The sequence below is a fragment of the Pan troglodytes genome, chromosome 19 (genome assembly GCF_028858775.2).
Source record: "Pan troglodytes isolate AG18354 chromosome 19, NHGRI_mPanTro3-v2.0_pri, whole genome shotgun sequence".
Lineage (NCBI taxonomy): Eukaryota > Metazoa > Chordata > Mammalia > Primates > Hominidae > Pan > Pan troglodytes.
This window is the reverse complement of record NC_072417.2, coordinates 38,146,815-38,164,841: the sequence shown is the minus strand read 5'-3', so window position 1 is coordinate 38,164,841 and position 18,027 is coordinate 38,146,815. Positions and strand designations below refer to the sequence as shown.

Below are 18,027 nucleotides of genomic sequence, written 5' to 3'. Positions count from 1 at the left end.
TCTCTGTTGTCTAGGCTGGAGTGCAGTGGTGTGATCAAGGCTCACTGCTGCATTCATCTCCCAGGCTCAAGCAATTCTCCACCTCAACCTCCTAAATAGCTGGGACCGCAGGCACACACCACCACGCCTGGCTAATTTGTTTTGATTTTTAGTAGAGATGACGTCTTGCTGTGTTACCCAGGATGGTTTTGAACTCCTGAGCTCAAGCGATCCTCCCACTTCAGCCTCCCAAAGTGCTGGAAGTATAGGCATGTGCCACTGAGCTCAGCCATTATTTTTAATTTTATTGAAAATGTTATCTCCCCCCTCCACCAAATTTCAGTTTCATTATGAGTATGTAAACATAAAATTGTTTTTTTGTTTGTTTTTTGAGACAGGGTCTCACTCTGTTGCCCAAGCTCAAGTGCAGTGACAGAATCTTGGCTCACTGCAGCCTCAACCTCCCGGGCTCAATTGATCCTCCCACCTCAGTCTCCCAAGTAGCTGGGACTACAAGTGTTGCTGCAACACCTGGCTAATTTTTTTTTTTTTTTCTTGAGATAGGGTCTCACTTTGTCACCCAGGCTGGGGTACAGTGGTGTGACCTCAGCTTACTGCAACCTCTGCCTCCTGGGCTCAAGCAGTCCTCCCTCCTCAGCCTCCCAAGTAGCTGGGACTACAGGTGCATGCCACGACGCCTGGCTAAATTTTTTTATTTTTTTAGAGATGGTTTCTGCATGTTGCCCAGGCTGGCCACAGACTCAAGCAATTCACCCGCCTCGGCCTCCCAAAGTGCTGGGATTACAAGAATGAGCCACAGTGCCGACCATAATTGATTTTTTTGATATTGACTTTGTATTCTGCAACCTTGATAAATTCACTTATTTCTGGTAGCTATTTTGTGGACTGGGATTTTCTGTGTACACAATTATGTTTATTAGTACAGTTTTATTTCTTCCTTGCCAGTCTGAATGCCTTTTTTTTTCTTCTTGCCTTGTTGCACTGGCTAGCTCCTAAAGTACAATGTGAGGGTGGATATCCTTGTCTTATTCCCTATCTTATGAGGAAAATACTTAATCTGTTTTTTTTTTTTTTTTTTGAGACGAAGTTTCGCTCTTGTTGCCCAGGCTAGAGTGCAATGGCATGATCTCGGATCACTGCAACCTCCGCCTCCCGGGTTCAAGCGACTCTGCTGCCTCAGCCTCCCGAGTAGCTGGGATTACAGGCATGCGCCAGCATGCCTGGCTAATTTTGTATTTTTAATAGAGACAGGGTTTCTCCATGTTGGCCAGGCTGGTCCTGAACTCCTGACCTCGTGATCCGCCTGCCTGTAATCCCAAAGTGCTAGGATTACAGGTGTGAGCCACCGCGCCCAGCCGGAAAATACTTAATCTTTTATCATTGCATGTGATATTAGCTATAGGGATTTTTTGTTTTTCTTTTTGAGGCAGTGTCTCGCTCTGTCATCTAGGCTGGAGTGCAGTGGCTCAGTCTCAGCTCATTGCAACCTCTGCCTCCCAGGTTCAAGTGATTCTTCTGCCTCAGTTTCCCAAGTAGCTGAGATTACAGGCACCCACCACCACGCCCAGCTAATTTGTGTATTTTTTGTAGAGACGGGTTTTCCCCATGTTGGCCCAGATGGTCTCAGTCTCCTCGACGTTGTGATCCGCCCGCCTTGGCCTCCCGAAGTGCTGGGATTACAGGCGTGAGCCACCGCATCCAGCCGGTTATACATTTTTAGACTAATAAAGTGAATTATATGGATTGATTTTTACTCCTGAGAGGAATCCCACTTGATGATGTTATATTCTTTTTATAAACTGCCAGCATCTATTTGTAAATGTTTTGTTGCAATTTTTACATTATATCTGTTTGAGATACTGGTTTATAGTTTTCTTGTTGATATCTGGTTTTGGTATCATGGTAATGTTGACCTCATAAGTTGATAAATGTTTATATGCTGGAAGAGTATATGTAGAACTGGTATTATTTTTTCTTAGATATTTGATAGAATTTCCCTGTGAAACCATCTGGGCCTAGAGTTTTCTCTAGGCAAGGCTTTTAATATGAATTATATTACTTTAGTAGAAACAGTAAGTTAGGTTATCTTTTTTTGTTTGTCTCGCTGTGTCACCCAGGCTGGAGTGTAGTGGTGCCATCACAGCCCACAGAAGCCTTGACCTCCTGGGTTCAAGTGATCCTCTTGCATCAGCCTCCCAAGTAGCTGGAACCACATGCACATGCCACCACACCCAGCCAGTTAAAAAATTTTTGGGGGGTAGAGATTGGGTTTTGGCATGTTGCCCAGGCTGGTCTCAAACTCCTGGGCTCAAGTGATCCTCCCCACTCGGCTTCCTATAGTGCTGGGATTACAGGTGTGAGCCACTGTGCTATCCTCTATTTATCCTTTTTTTTTTTTTTTTTTGAGATGGAGTCTTGCTGTGTCACCCAGGCTGGAGTGCAGTGGCACGATCTCAGCTCACTGCAAGCTCCATCTCCCGGGTTCACGCCATTCTCCTGCCTCAGCCTCCCGAGTAGCTGGGACTACAGGCGCCTGCCACCACGCCCAGCTAATTTTTTGTATTTTTAGTAGAGACAGTGTTTCACTGTGTTAGCCAGGATGGTCTCAATCTCCTGACCTCGTGATCCACCCGCCTCGGCCTCCCAAAGTGCTGGGATTACAGGCATGAGCCACCGCGCCCGGCCTATCCTTTTTTTTAATTTATTTTTTGAGATGGAGTCTCGCTCTGTCGCCCAGGCTGGAGTGCAGTGGCGCAGTCTTGGCTCGCTGCCATCCCCAACTCCTGGGTTTAAGCGATTCTCCTGCCTCAGCCTCCTGAGTAGCTGGAACTACAGGCGCGTGCCACCACACCCAGCTAATTATTATTTTTTTTTTTTGTATTTTTAGTAGAGACTGCATTTCATCATGTTGGCCAGGCTGGTCTCAAACTCCTGACCATCCTCAGGTGATCCGCCCGCCTCAGCCTCCCAAAGTGCTGGCATTACAGGCGTGAGCCACTGCTCCCGGCCCCTCTATTTTTGAATGAACTTCGATAGTTTATGTTTTTTCAGAGACTCTCCATTTCATGGGAGTTATCAGATTAACTGGTAAAATTACTTATAATAATCCCATATTTTTCTTTTAATGTTGATAGCGTCTGTAGTGGTATCACCTCTTTAATTCCTGATACTGGTAATTTGTTTTTTCTTTCTCTTTGGCATTAGTTTGTCTACAGAGTTACCTAGCTAGCTTTTGAGGATGGGCGTGCTACTGCACGCCTATAATCCCACCACGTTGGGAAGCAGAGGTGGGTGAATCACGAGCGAGGTCAGGAGTTCGAGACCAGCTTGACCAACATGGTGAAACCCCCGTCTCTACTAAACATACAAAAATTAACCGGGCGTGGTGGCAGATGCCTGTAATCCTAGCTACTCAGGAGGCTGAGGCATGAGAATCACTTCAATCTGGGAGGCAAAGGTTGCAGTGAGTTGAGATCGCCTCATTGCACTCTAGCCTGGGTGACAGAGCAAGACTCCGTTTCAACAATAACAACAACAAAAATCTAGCTGTTGGTGTCATTGACTTTTCTTTATTGGTTTCTTTTTTTTCCCCCATTTTTTTTTTTTTTACTTTGGCTCATTATTTCCTTTTGCTGTGTTGTATTTAATTTGCTCTTCCTTTTTTTTTTTTTTAAGTTTCTTAATCTGGATGCTTATATTTTGGTACTAAATCTTTCTTCTTTTCTTTTTTTTTTTTTGAGACAGAGTCTCCCTCTGTCTCCCAGGCTGGAGTGCAGTGGCGCGATCTTGGCTTACTGCAAGCTCCACCTCCTGGGTTCACGCCATTCTGCTCAGCCTCCCGAGTAGCTGGGACTACAGGTGCCCGCCACCACGCCCGGCTAATTTTTTTCTATTTTTTAGTAGAGACGGGGTTTCACCGTGTTAGCCAGGATGGTCTCGATCTCCTGACCTCATGATCCACCTGCCTCGGCCTCCCAAAGTGCTGGGATTACAGGCGTGAGCCACTGCGCCCAGCCTCTTCTAATATAAGGATTTAATGTTATAAAATTTTCCTGTGTCCCTGTATTTCAATTCAGAATATTTTCCAATTTCACTTTTATATTTCTGTTTGACAAACCATGTGTATTTAGAAGTGTGTTGTTTAATTTTTAAATATTTAGGAATTTTCTTGATATTTTTCTGATTTTTGATTTCTGATTTAATTCTGTGTGGTCGGAAAACATACTGTCTGAATTTAATTCTTTATTTATTAAAACTTGTTTCAGGCTGGGCGTGGTGGCTCACACCTGTAATCCCAGCACTTTGGGGGGCTGAAGCAGGCGGATTGTTTGAGGTCAGGAGTTCGAGACCAGCCTGCCCAACATGGCGAAACCCCGTCTCTACTAAAAATACAAAAAATTAGCCAGGCATGGTAGTGGACGCCTGTAATCCCAGCTACTCTGGAGGCTGAGGCAGAAGAATTGCTTGAACCCGGGAGGCGGAGGTTGCAGTGAGCCAAGATTGTGCCACTGCACTCCAGCCTGGGCGACAGAGTGAGACCCTGTCTCAAAAAAAAAAAAAAAAAAAGCAAACTTGTTTCATGGCCCAGTATATGGTCTATTTTGGTTGTTCTGTACATACTTGAGAAGAATGTGTATTCTTGATTTGTTGTGTATAGTGTTCTATAAATGAGAATTAGGTCAAGTTAGCACTTTGGGAGGCCGAGACGGGCAGATCACAAGGGCAGGAGATCGAGACCATCCTGGCTAACACAGTGAAACCTCGTCTTTACTAAAAATACGAAAAAATTAGCCAGGCATGGTGGCGGGTGCCTGTAGTCCCAGCTACTTGGGAGGCTGAGGCAGGAGAATAGCGTGAACCTGGGAGGCGGAGCTTGGAGTGACCCAAGATCCCGCCACTGCACTCCAGCCTTGGCAACAGAGCGAGACTCCCTCTCAAAAAAAAAAAAAAAAAAAAAAAAGCAAATAGAGACACGGTAACATTTGCTAAGGAAAGAAGACAAATACTGGGCAGAAAAATAGGAAGACTCATCCACTTCTCCTTGGTTGCTAAAGTATAGAAGTTGGGTGACCTACATATCTTTCTTTGGAAGTTGTGCTTATCAGAAAAAAGGAGGTCAATAGTAGGAGATGCCTGTTTTTGTGTCATGTATTAGATTACTTGTCAGAAGTTTTCTTTGTTGACTGCTGACCTTTAGTTTCTCTTTTTGCCGTTTAGAAAATAGTTTGAAGTTTTGTACAACTTACATAAGTTTAAAATTTTTTTTAATGGAACATTTCATGAATTTGTATGTCATCCTTGCTCAGCAGCCAGGCTAATCTCTGTATTGTTCCAGGTTTTTAGTATATGTGCTGCTGAAGTGAGCACATGTAAGTTTCTTTTGGAATATTTTAACAATTTTGGGGGGATTGTCATTTTTCATTATAGATTATGTACAAAATGTATTACTCTACCTGTGCTAAAGATTAATGTGCTATTGAGATATACTACTTTGTCTCCATTATAACAACCAGATAGTTAGAAGGAAAATTATTTAAAAGTTAGACCATTAAATTTATTAGTAAATACTTATTGGTTTTGGTTTTTTGAGGTAGAATCTCACTCTGTCTCCCAGGCTGGAGTGCAGTGGCACGATCCCGGCTCACTGTAACCACCACCTCCCAGGTTCAAGGGATTCTCCTGCCTCAGCTTTCCCAGTAGCTGGGATTACAGACACACACCACCATGCCCGGCTAATTTTTTTCTTATTTTTAGTAGAGATGGGGTTTTAACATGTTGGCCAGGCTGGTCTCAAACTCCTGACTTCAAATGATTCTCCTGCCTTGGCCTCCCAAAGTGCTGGGATTGCAGGTGGGAGCCACTGTGTCCGGCCCATTTTTGTTCACTTTAAAACTTATATCCAGGCTTGGTGGCTCCTGCCTGTAATCCCAGCATTTTGGGAGGCCAAGCCGGGTGGACAGCTTGAGTTCACGAGTTTGAGACCAGCCTGGGCAGCATGGCGATACCCCATCTGTACAAAAAATATAAAAATTAGCTGAGTAGGGTGGTGTGTGCCTGTAGTCCCAGCTACTCGGGAGGCTGAGGTAGGAGGATGGCTTGAGCCTGGGAGAGCTGAGATTACACCACTGCATTCCAGCCTGGGTGGTAGAGCCAGATCTTGTCAAAAATGAAAAACAAACAAACAAACAAAACAAACTTTTTACTTTAGTAAGGGAGATATGAAAGATGATAAATTATGTTTGAAAATATCATTCTTGTAATCTAAGATCAAGTGAAATTAGATTCTGTTAAAATTGATAGGTAATTTAAATATTGTAAAATTTCTCTTATTTTAATGCATTTTACATAAGAATGAATCAGGTTTTTTTTGTTTGTTTTGTTTTGTTTTGTTTTTGAGACGGAGTCTCGCTCTGTCGCCCAGGCTGGAGTGCAGTGGCGCGATCTCGGCTCACTGCAAGCTCCGCCTTCTGGGTTCACGCCATTCTCCTGCCTCAGCCTCCCGAGTAGCTGGAACTACATGCGCCCACCACCACGCTCAGCTAATTTTTTGTATTTTTAGTAGAGACGGGGTTTCACCGTGTTAGCCAGGATGGTCTCGATCTCCTGACCTCGTGATCCACCTGCCTCAGCCTCCCAAAGTGCTGGGATTACAGGCGTGAGCCACCGCACCCGGCCAAGAATGAATCAGTTTGATTCATGGTTACATTGATTTGGCACCTACTATGTTTAGGTGCTATGTAGTAGGTGAAAACGTAATGGTGAAAAAATGTGACCTGTGTCTGCAGAGAGCGTATTGTTCCAGGGTAGGAAATCAATGGAGAAAATAAATAATTATAAGCTAGTATGATAAGTGCAATATCAGAGATATTTTTATATTACAGAAACACAGAAGAGGGTTCTGAATCCAAATTAGAGATTAGGGAAGACAGTAAGTATAGTAGTCTGGGAGGACATCTAGGAGATAGTTGCTGAGCCAAAGGTAGAAAAAAAGACATTCTGAGATGCAGTAAAAGGCTAGAGGAAAGACAATATGGGAAGTATGTGTGGCTCTAAGCCAGGGGCATCTGTCAAAGGGGCGAGTGAGGACTGAAATTAAGTCTGTGCTCTGTTATCCATTATCCATGTCTTGTGCTTATGGAGTTGCATATCCTTAAAAGGAGTCCCTTTTTCAAATTTCTTCAAAGGTTCAGTAGCTTAAGAGGCCCTCATATGTGGGACCAGCTGTTGGTACATTGTATGATTTGTTATGGATTTTGAATTTGATTTTCTATGCCTGTTATTCTCTAACTTAGATCTGAGCAACTTCAGGGTGTTTTGGAGTGGCATCCTGGTGAGATTAAGGAAACACCTAAATAACTTCTTATATTTTCCTTGAATATTTTATAGTAGAGCAAAATAGATTATATGCTAGAGCTAAGCTGTCCAATATGGTAACCCCTAGCTACCATAAATTTAAGTTAAACTTAATAAAAATTAAATAAAATTCAGTTTCTTAGTTGCACCAACTACATTTCAAGTGGAATTGGATGAGAATTAATATACTAGGGAACAATGAAATAGATTCGGAAGGGTGGGTAGGATTTGTAGGCAGACATGGGGGTTTTGTGGATAGCATTCCAAGTGGAGAGAATAACATTAATGAATGTAATGCCATTGGTGGAAAATAAGTTTAGAAATGTAGTTTGGACCGAAATGGGGAGAACCCTGAAAACTTAACCTGGAGAAGATTATATAATATTGAGAACTTGTAGGTTAAAGTTTTTGAGCAGGAAGATTGAGTAATTCTTTAGAAGTGCTTTAGAGATCTTGGCTAGGTGCGGTGGCTCACGCCTGTAATCCTAGCACTTTGGGAGGCTGAGGCGGGTGGATCACTTGAGGTCAGGAGTTTCAGACCAGTCTGGCCAACATGGTGAAACCTTGTCTTTACCAAAAAATACAACAATTAGCCAGGTGTGGTGGTGCACGCCTGTAGTCCCAGCTACTTAGGAGGCTGACACAGGGGGATCGCTTTGAACTCTGTCTCAAAAAAAAAAAAAAAAAAAGAAAGAAATGCTTTAGAGATCTTATTTGAGTTAGGAGTGATGTATCTGTTAGGGTTTTTGGAAGCAGAGAAGTGATACCAACTATCTTAAGAATTTTCTTGGCCAGGCGCAGTGGCTCACGCCTGTAATCCCAGCACTTTGGGAAGCCAAGGCGGGCGGATCACTTGAGGTCAAAAGTTCCATACCGGCCTGGCCAACATGGTGAAACCTTGTCTTCACTAAAAATACAAAAATTAGCTGGGCGTGGTGGTGGACGCCTGTAATCACAGCTGCTCAGGAGGTTGAGGCACGAGAATTGTTTGAATCCGGGGGCGGAGGTTGCAGTGAGCCGAGATTGCGCCACTGCACTCCAGCCTGGGCAACAGCGTGAGACTCTGTCTCAAAAAAAAAAAAAAAAGAAGAAGAATTTTATTATAAGACTATTAAGTTGCTCGCAGACTGAAAAGGAAGGCGGAAGAGAGTCTAGGATAGCTCCTGGGGTCTTGATACAAGGAATGAATAGACAGTTTCATCAGGATGCCACCCAAATGAATAAGTGCCAGCCGTTTTTTTCCAGACTTGTATCATTTGTTCAAGATTCAGAATTTCCAAAAACCAAGTACATGTTTCCTAGAGGGGAATACCTAGGCAGAGGAGAGGTAATATCTCAAAAGGAAATCTAAGACCATTACTAAAACATCCTCATAGATGTTGGGAGGCTGAGCAAGAAGCTGTTCTTTACAGGTGTACAGAATGGACTAAAGAGAATAAGACTAGAGATTGGAATGCTTGAGAGGTGTTTTGCTGTAGAACAGACAAGAGGTAACAGAGACCTAAACAAAAGGTAGTGGCAGTGGGATTGGCAGTGAGGGTTTTGATGTGAAAAATGCCATAGAGGTAGAATCTGTAAAATTTAGTAACAAATACTTCTTTTTAAATACACAGATGACTGTAGAGTGCCTAGATAACCTAGAGAAAGTTGATGATGAGGTATGGAAATCTGGCTCTGTTACCTAGTAGCTATATGATAGTGAGCAAATTACTTACATTCTTTGAACTTCAAGTATAATTTGAGGTGGTAATTATTTTAAAACAGTTGTGAGAATTATATATATATTTTTATTTTTTGAGACAAGATCTGGCTGTTACTCAGGCTGGAGTGCAGTGGGTCAACTGCAGCCTCTACCTCCTGAGCTTGGGGGATCCTCCCACCTCAGCCTCCCAAGTCGCTGGGACTGCAGTTGCACACCACAACGCCTGACTAAATTTTTTTTTTTTTTTTTTTTCTGTAGAGACAGGGTTCCACCATGTTGCCCAGGCTTGTCTCGAACTCCTAGGCTCAAGTGATCCTCTGCCCTCGACCTCCCAGAGTGCTGGGATTACAGGTGTGAGCCACTGCCCCCACCCCAGTTATGAGAATTAAATAAGCAAAATGCCTGGAATATAGCGAGAAGTCAATGAGTGTTAATTCCCTTCCCTATTAAACAGAAAAATAGAGAATATTTCTTTTGATTGTTTTTTTGTTTGAGGGTGCTGCAGGCAGGTGCTATAGTTTGTTATCTCTGTATACTTGGTTTTAGAACTTAATGCCTTTCTAGGTGGGTATTCTTATGGAAGCAGATGGGAAGTATTCTGGATTAGAAATCAGTTTCAGATTTAGAATTTTAAAATAAGCCTTTTGTTTTTACTTAATAATTTCAGATGTACAGAAAAAGTGCAAAGAAGATAGTACAGAGTTCTTGTATACCTTTCATCTACTTTCCTCTGATTTTTTTTTCTTTTCTTTGTTTTTTTGGAGAGTCTCACTCTGTCCCCCACACTGGGGGACACTACACCCTCCGTCTCCTGGGTTCAAGTGATTCTTGTGTCTCAGCCTCCCAAGTAGCTGGGATTACAGGTGCACGCCACCAGGACTGGCTAATTTTTGTATTTTTTAGTAGAGACAGTGTTTCACCATGTTGGCCAGACTGGTCTCAAATGCTTGACCTCAAGTGATCCGGCCACCTCAGCCTCCCAAAATGCTGGGTCTACAGGTGTGAGCCACCATGCCCGGCCTTTCCTCTAATGTTAACATTTTAAATAACCATGGTACATTTGTCAATGCTAACAAGTTAACATTGTTACAATATTATTAACTAAACTACCAATTTTGTCCAGATTTTCCACTAACATCCTTTTCCTGTTTCAGGATCTAATTTAGGATACCACCTTGTATTTAGTACCTTTAGGTTTTTTAGTTATAGTTTTGTTATTAACTGTGACCTTAAGCACACCACCCAACCCTTCAGGCACTTGTGCATCTAAGATACCTTTTATCTCTGAAGTTTTGAGTTTGTTTAATATCTGTCATACAGTGTGCCCTATTTTTATTTTGAAATAAATAAGACTATAAGATCTAATCAATACAACTGATCTTGTTGACAGTAAAATTTAATTTTTATCTTGTAATTTTACTTTAGTATTAAAGGAAAACTATAATAATGTTGAATTTTGGGAAAACTCACAAGAGCTTTTTCTTCCATTTGAATCAAAAAGATAAAAAGAGAGGGCTTGTATTTTTGTCACCAGTAGAGGGTCATGACTCCAGGTTCTTGGCGTTTTGGACAAAGAATTGGTTAAAATGTCCAGCAAAGCAAAGAAAGAATGAAGTAACAAAAGAACAAAAGCAGGGATTTATTGAAAATGAAAGTACACTCCACAGTGTGGGAGCAGACCTGAGGAGCGGCTCAAGGAGCCCAGGTGTAGAATCTTCTTGGGTTCAAATACCCCCTAGAAGTTTCCCATTGGCCACTTCATGCTCACCTCATGTAACTGAAGGGTAGCCTGCAATCAGTCTGATTGGTTGGGGAAAGCAGCCCACCAGAGGCTGATGTGAAGTTACAAAGGTCACACTCCTGTGCAAACATCCGATTGGTTGCAAAAACTTTGTAACTTCGCATCTGCAAAAAGCAACCAATCAGAGGCTAGGGTGAAGTTACAAAGTTGCAAACGAAGACTCCACCAGCAAATCAGTCTGATTTGCTGGGGACAGCCAATATCCCATCTGCAGTGCTCAGGAAAGGTCAAAGGGAGTCACCTCTGGTCCTTTTGTTACTTAGGCATGGAAAGTTAGGGTTTTCCTTTCAATTTAGTTCTAGGAAATTGACATGAAACAGCCTTAGGTTCCCTGCCTCCAGACCCTATTCTCCTGCCTCATCTTCCTCTGAGAGACATGATCCCTATAAATCTTTATGGGAGGCAGAAGGACTGAAGGTCTTTCTTCTGTAACTGCTTCATGCTGATTTGGGGCTTAGTCCCTACGTGTTGGAGATCACGGAACTCTCACCCTGTTCTGTCTAGTGGAAGGAGGGTAGCTTTTTGATGGCCAGGGGTAGTATCTTCACCTGGAACTGGCTGGAACTTTGCTGCATGATCATCTGAAGTTTGGTGGTCTCTAGGCGAGGGGAAATGAAATTGATTAAAAGACTTAATGGGAATTTTGGGAGTGGATACCTATGCTGTTATAGAAATTTGCTGGAGAAAAAACAAAACCTGCTCTGTTCTAGAATCTGTGTGTTTCCTTAAAGTCTTAGCACAAGTGATTCCATTTTGGTTTGGTTTGTTGGGGCCCAGTGCATGAGCTTAGTCCAAAACAATGACCTCCCAGAATTTTGTTTAAAAAAACTCCCCCTTTTTGGTCAGGTTCTCACTTAGGTGAGAGTGCTTGCACTCTGGAGTTTGAGGCCAGCCTGGGCAACATAACAAGACTTTGTCTCTACTAAAAAGAAAACATATTAGTTGAGCATGGTGGTGTGTGCCTGTAGTCTCAGCTGCTTGGGAGGCTAAGGTGGGCGGATCACTTGAGCTCAGGAAATCAAGGCTGCAGTGAGCTGTGCTTGTGTTACTGCACTCCAACCTGGGCAACAGAGCGAGACCCTGTCTCTAAATAAATAAATTTTTAAAAAACCTTAGGTTTTTGTATTACTAAATTGGATACATTAGTGTGACACACTTTAATTTTATAGGCAACTCAGAAAGAAGATTGGCTTGAATGACTAGATTATTTTGAGTTAGAAATTTCTTTGAGATATTGAAGTGGAGACATACGGTTTTATAAGTAAATAAATGTAAATAAGTATAAGTTAAATTTTTTTTTTTGAGACAGAGTTTTGCTCTTGTCACCCAGGCTGGAGTGCAATGGCGCAATCTCAGCTCACTGCAACCTCCGCCTCCTTGGTTCAAGCAATTCTGTCTCAGCCTCCCGAGTAGCTGGGATTACAGGTGCCCACCACCATGCCTGGCTAATTTTTTTTTTTTTTTTTTTTTTGAGATGGAGTCTCACTCTGTTGCCCAGGCTGGATTGCAGTGGTGCGATCTCGGCTCACTGCAACCTCTGACTCCCGGGTTCAAGCGATTCTCCTACCTCAGCCTCCTGAGTAGCTAGGACTACAGGCGTGAGCCACCACACCCTGCTAATTTTTGTACTTTTTAGTAGAGATGGGTGCCGAGACCAGCTCTGTGTGCGGAGACCAGCTCGGTCGTGGAGACCCTAACCCAGCGTTGCTAGAGGAATTAAAGACACACACACAGAAATATGAAGTGTGGAGTGGGAAATCAGGGGGCTGACAGCCTTCAGAGCTGAGAGCCTCAAACAGAGTTTTACCCACATATTTATTGACAGCAAGCCAGTGATAAGCATTGTTTCTATAGATTATAGATTAACTAAAATGGGAAACAAAGGGATGGGCCAAAACAAAGGTATGGGCCCTGGCTAGTTATCTGCAGCAGGAGCATGTCCTTAAGGCACAGATCACTGATGGTATTGTTTGTGGCTTAGGACCACCTTAAGCAGTTTTCCATCCTGGGTGGGCCAGGTGTTCCTTGCCCTCATTTCGGTAAACCCACAACCTTCGGCGTGGGCATCATGGCCATCACAAACATGTCGCAGTGCTGCAGAGATTTTGTTTAAGGCCAGTTTTGGGGCCAGTTTATGGCCAGATTTGGAGGCCTGTTCCCAACAGATGGGGTTTCACCATATTGGACAGACTGGTCTCAAACTCCTGACCTCGTGATCCACCCATCTCGGCCTCCCAAAGTGCTGGGATTACAGGCGTGAGCCACTGTGTCCGGCCTGCCTGGCTAATTTTTGTATTTTTTAGTAGAGATGGGGTTTCACCATGTTGACCAGGCTGGTCTTGAACTCCTAACCTCAGGTGATCCACCCACCTTGGCCTCCCAAAGTGCTGGGATTACAGGCGTGAGCCACCACACCTGTCCAAATTTTTTTTTTTTTTAGAGAGAGACAGAGTTGTGCTCTGTCTCTCAGATCATAGCTTACTGCAGCCTTAAACTCCTGTGCTCAAGGGATCCTTCTGCCTTAGCCTCCTGAGTAGTTAGGACTGCAGGTGTTTGCCACCACACCTGGCTAATTTTTAAAGTTTTTGTAGAGACAGTGTCTTGCAATGTTGCCTAGGCCAGTCTTGAACTCCTGGGCTCAAGCAGTCCTCCTGCCTCGGCCTTCCTAAGTGTTGGGATTATAGGCATGAGCCACTGAGTCTCCAGGGCCTTACCATAGTTATCTTTTTGAATTACTAGTAATGCAAGAGAATGTAAGTAGAGTTTGAGTCTCAGTTATAGGGCTAATAAAATAATGTAGCCAGGTGCAGTGGCTCACGCTTGTGAGCCAGCACTTTGGGAGGCCAAGCCGGGCGGATTACGAGGTCAGGAGTTCAAGACCAGCCTGGCCAACATGGTGAAACCCTGTCTCTACTAAAAATACAAAAATTAGCTGGACGTGGTGGCGGGCATCTGTAATCCCAGCTACTCAGGAGGCTGAGGCACGAGAATTGCTTGAACCCGGGAGTGGATGTTGCAGTGAGCCGAGATCACTGCACTCCAGCCTGGGTGACAGAGCTAGACTCTGTCTCAAAAAAAAAAAAAAAAAAAAAAAAAATGTAAAAAGATTCTTCACTCTAGAAATCAACTAAGGCAGCTCTGTTAGCATTGCAGGACTTTTCCTTAGTTCAGCTGAAGAACTTGTCCGTCCCATGGCTATGAAAATTCAGGCTTGCAGACAGTTTAAAGGGTGAGTAAAGCAGAGGGTTTTATTGGGTGAAAAGGGAAAAAAAGGGGAAATAGGGATACTCCACAAGGCCAGAGTCTCCTGCTAGAGCACTTCCCGCCCTGCCATTCAAATCTCAGGTTCCACACAGGAAGAGGAGGGGCCACACTCCTCCCCACTGCAAATGGCATGAACCTCCTGAGGCTCAGCTCCAGTGGGCAGGCTTGTTGTAGTTTCTCTGGGGACCCTCTCCCACCTGGCTATCTCATTTCCCCTCTAATCTAGCAATTGTTAGATTAAGGACACGGACGAAGACCGATCTTAACTGCTTCCTGCTGACAGGGGCCTGTTTTGGGGGAAACAGCAGTCAGAGCTCCCTAAGAGGCCTATTTAGGGGTTCCCAGCAGAAGGGGCCACCATCAGAGGCTCCGGTTGCATGACCATTTGGAGTTTGATGGCCTGAAGGCAAGAACAGACAAACCGGGTTATTAGAAAACATGCATCAAAACGAAACAAGGGGCGGGGTAAGGAGAGCTGAAAAATACTGAGGCCTTTTACCAATTTTCACAGGGAGAGGGAGGCCAAAAACCTGACTTTACCCTTTTGCTGGCATGTTGGGCTTTTGGGTTCCCTTCCTCTGAGCCCAATCCTAAGCCAACCAGTTTAAAGTTTGGGAAATTAACTCTTTCTAGTTCGGAGGATGCATTTGAGGGGAGTGTCTTGTAGTACAGAAACACAATTATCTATTAGTGAAGAGAGAACTGAGGAGAAAAGGAAAAAGCCTCCTTTTAAAGGAGTCCCAGAGGTTCAGGATGCATTTGAAAGGGGTACAGATTGAAGATGAATGGCTACCAATCTAGAAAGAGGGAAGCAGGCCTCCCTGGTTCCCTTATTTTCCTAGCATATACCCAGGATACGTGAGGGTGAGAGGAAAGAGTGTCCTCTTTCAGTCTTCTGTCCTTGCATCCCCGAGTTCTGGCGACCTTGGCAGGTGCCACCATGAGTACCAAAGTGGCTTGCACCCATGAAACAGGGGCGTCTAGACAATAGGAATTATTTGTCTCACCTATGTCTCTTTCCCACCTACTGTCAGTAGCTTTGGAGTCCCTAGGCCTCATTTATGCCATGGATATTAATGTGGCCTTTATCCATGAAACAGGAAGCTTGGAGTTGGCTTAATCAGCAGGAGTCAGCCACGCTCACCTGCAATGTGCCTTTTAACCTCTGTTGTCATTTGCCTCTGGATCCCTCAGATCCAGTTTTTTTCCTAGGGCTTTGACCTGAAATTTGGAATTGAGTCTGGGACAAAGATGTGTCTCAGGGGGGTTGCATGGACTCCTTGTAAGCCAAATGCTAAGGTGAAACTGTGGAACCGAGTCCTCCTCCAGTAAGGGAGAGGAAAGGATGTCTTGGGACACACCCAGATAACTGGTGGCTCTAGTTATGCTTGCTAGGATTTGGGTGCATGGTGCTTGGCTTTGGTTAGCTCCCTTGGTCTTACTTTCCCAAAAGGAAACCTCTGTGATGGGCATCCTATGTATTCCCATCACCTGGAAGAATTTGAAGGATAATTGCTCAGAACTAGAATATTGGTCCAGATTTTTACATTACCCATCCCTGTTGTTCTTTCTGAGATGCAGCTGGAGATTGCTGGTTAATTCACAGGAACAAGCAGGGTTAGTCTAAAATGTAGGTGAAAACTTAAAAACAACTAATGAGTTTAGAATTTAATGACAAATGTATGGTAAATTTTGGAACATGATCTCTCTCTTTCCAGTCCTCATTTTTGTTAAAAAATCATGATAGGACTGAGTGGTTTGCAAAATCCCTTAGCCCTATACTTGACCTGATTATTTGCCTAAAGTATAGCAAGAATAATTATGTCTACATAGGCCTTTTAGATTGACTTTGATGGAACTCTATTCCCCAAGGAATCTCAGATAAGACCTTGAAACACCTATGAGTTGGGTGATCCTCTCCTCTTAAGGTCCCAAGATAAACTTGGAGCTCCTAGAACCTGTTAGAAAGTGACATTCTTTACTGACCACAGGTCAGGAACCCTGTACAAGGACTGCGAAGATGAGGGTATTAGGTCACTTTCTCCATGGGGCTTTTGTTGGTTCTGCAAGTTCGACTTCGAGCTTGACTCCTTAAAGGGGAGCATACCCTTCCAGTAAAAGCCTTGTTAAAATAACCATTTTCTCCAGTTGTATCCTGTTACAAAAGAAAAATGGATTCTCATTGCACTATTGCAAACACTTATATTGCCATAAGAATACTCACAGATAGGCGGGGTGCGGTGGCTCACGCCTGTAATCCCAGCACTTTGGGAGGCCAAGGCAGGCTGATCACGAGGTCAGGAGGAGTTCGAGACCAGCCTGGCCAACATGGTGAAACCCCATCTGTACTAAAAATACAAAAAATTAGCTGGGCGTGGTGGCTGGTGCCTGTAATCCCAGCTACTTGAAAGGCTGAGGCAAGGGAATCGGTTGAATCCGGGAGGCAGAGGTTGCATTGAGTTCAGATTGAGCCACTGCACTCCAGCCTGGGCAACAAGAGTGAAACTCTGTCTCAAAAATAAATAAGTAAAAAACGTTTTAAAAATTTAAAAATCAAAAAATTAAAGAATACTCACAGACAGTTTTCAAATTTTAGAGGCACCAGGCAGAGAGAAACATAACATGCTCCAAAGTTTTTTTCGTAGGAATATACCTTACTCAATTATTAAAGGCCGTAAATAGTTCAAAATGAGTTTCCTTGACTCTGAAAAACCAAACAAGGATCAGCAATATTCCAACCAAAAGTCAAAAAGGTTGCTTCAGCTTTCTGAGTTCAGTCCATTTAGTTAACTCTTGTTTTGCTTGATATTTGTAAACATTTCAGCTCTTCATGAGTCCTGTTCATTTTCCTTTATTAAAATGTTAACAATCTCCAAAGTTATCTGAAGTCTGTATTTGAGAGCACCTGTTAAAGTCTTACAGTCTATTATAAACCATCTTCTGAAAAGGATTAACAAGACAACAAACATCTGTGAATAGCCAAGTTGTCAGGGTAATTATAGTCAGAAACACAGTTGGCAAAGAAGTTTGGTTATCTCCATGGTTTACAATAACTTAACAACCTTAATTATGATTGATAGCAAATATGGAGACATTAGAACTTTAGAAATCCCATGCAATTTTGGAGCATACATAAGCGTTATTTACTAAGATATAACCTAGAGAAGATTAAACACCATTTTGGCAATTCCGTGTACGTAAACGTGTCACATAATCCTGTTTGCCTTTCTTTTCCAGACACTTCAGGGGCCCTCTGAAGTATCTGAAAAGCCAGGTGCCAGGGAAGAAAATTTTGAAACTGAAGTTTGATTTTGGGAAGGCTGCTAAATGTTTGAGGTTTAAAACACTTGATATTATAAAATAAAATTTGAGATTACTGCAAGTTTAAAGAAGAAAAAAACCTTTTTTGTTTGTTTGTTTGTTTGTTTTTGATATGGAATCTGGCACTGTTGCCCAGGCTGGAGTGCAGTGGTGTGATCTTGGCTCACTGCCACCTCCTCCTCCTGGGTTCAAGCGATTCTCCTGCCTCAGCCTCCCAACTAGCTGGGACTACAGGCGCCTGCCACCACGCCCGGCTAATTTTTGTATTTTTAGTAAAGACGGGGTTACACCATGTTGGCCAGGCTGGTCTCAAGCTCCTGGCATTGTGATCCGCCTGCCTTGGCCTCCAAAAGCACTGGGATTACAGGTTTGAGCCACTGTGCCTGGCCTAAGTTTTGCATTTTTAGTAGAGATGGGGTTTCATCATGTTGGCCAGGCTGGTCTTGAACTCCTGACCTCAAGTGATCTGCCTGCCTCAGCCTCTCAAAGTGTTGGGATTACAGGCCTGAGTCACCACGCCGGCCTATGTATTTCTTAAAATTGGTTTTATAGAGTATATTTAACCTATTATTAAAAGTTATTTCTG

The 18,027-nt window shown here is 43.3% G+C and overlaps 1 protein-coding gene and 1 non-coding gene across 4 annotated transcripts in view; one reads left to right on the top strand and one right to left on the bottom strand.

The window, feature by feature from the left end:
• The window catches only part of TAOK1 (TAO kinase 1), a 165,939-nt gene that overhangs the window by 30,285 nt on the left and 117,627 nt on the right, over positions 1–18,027 (top strand). The gene's annotated exons all lie outside the window — the stretch shown is intronic.
• On the bottom strand, positions 5,262–5,367 carry LOC112206123 (U6 spliceosomal RNA). Its single transcript, XR_002940331.1, has one exon. It is a non-coding gene; the product is annotated as a U6 spliceosomal RNA (small nuclear RNA).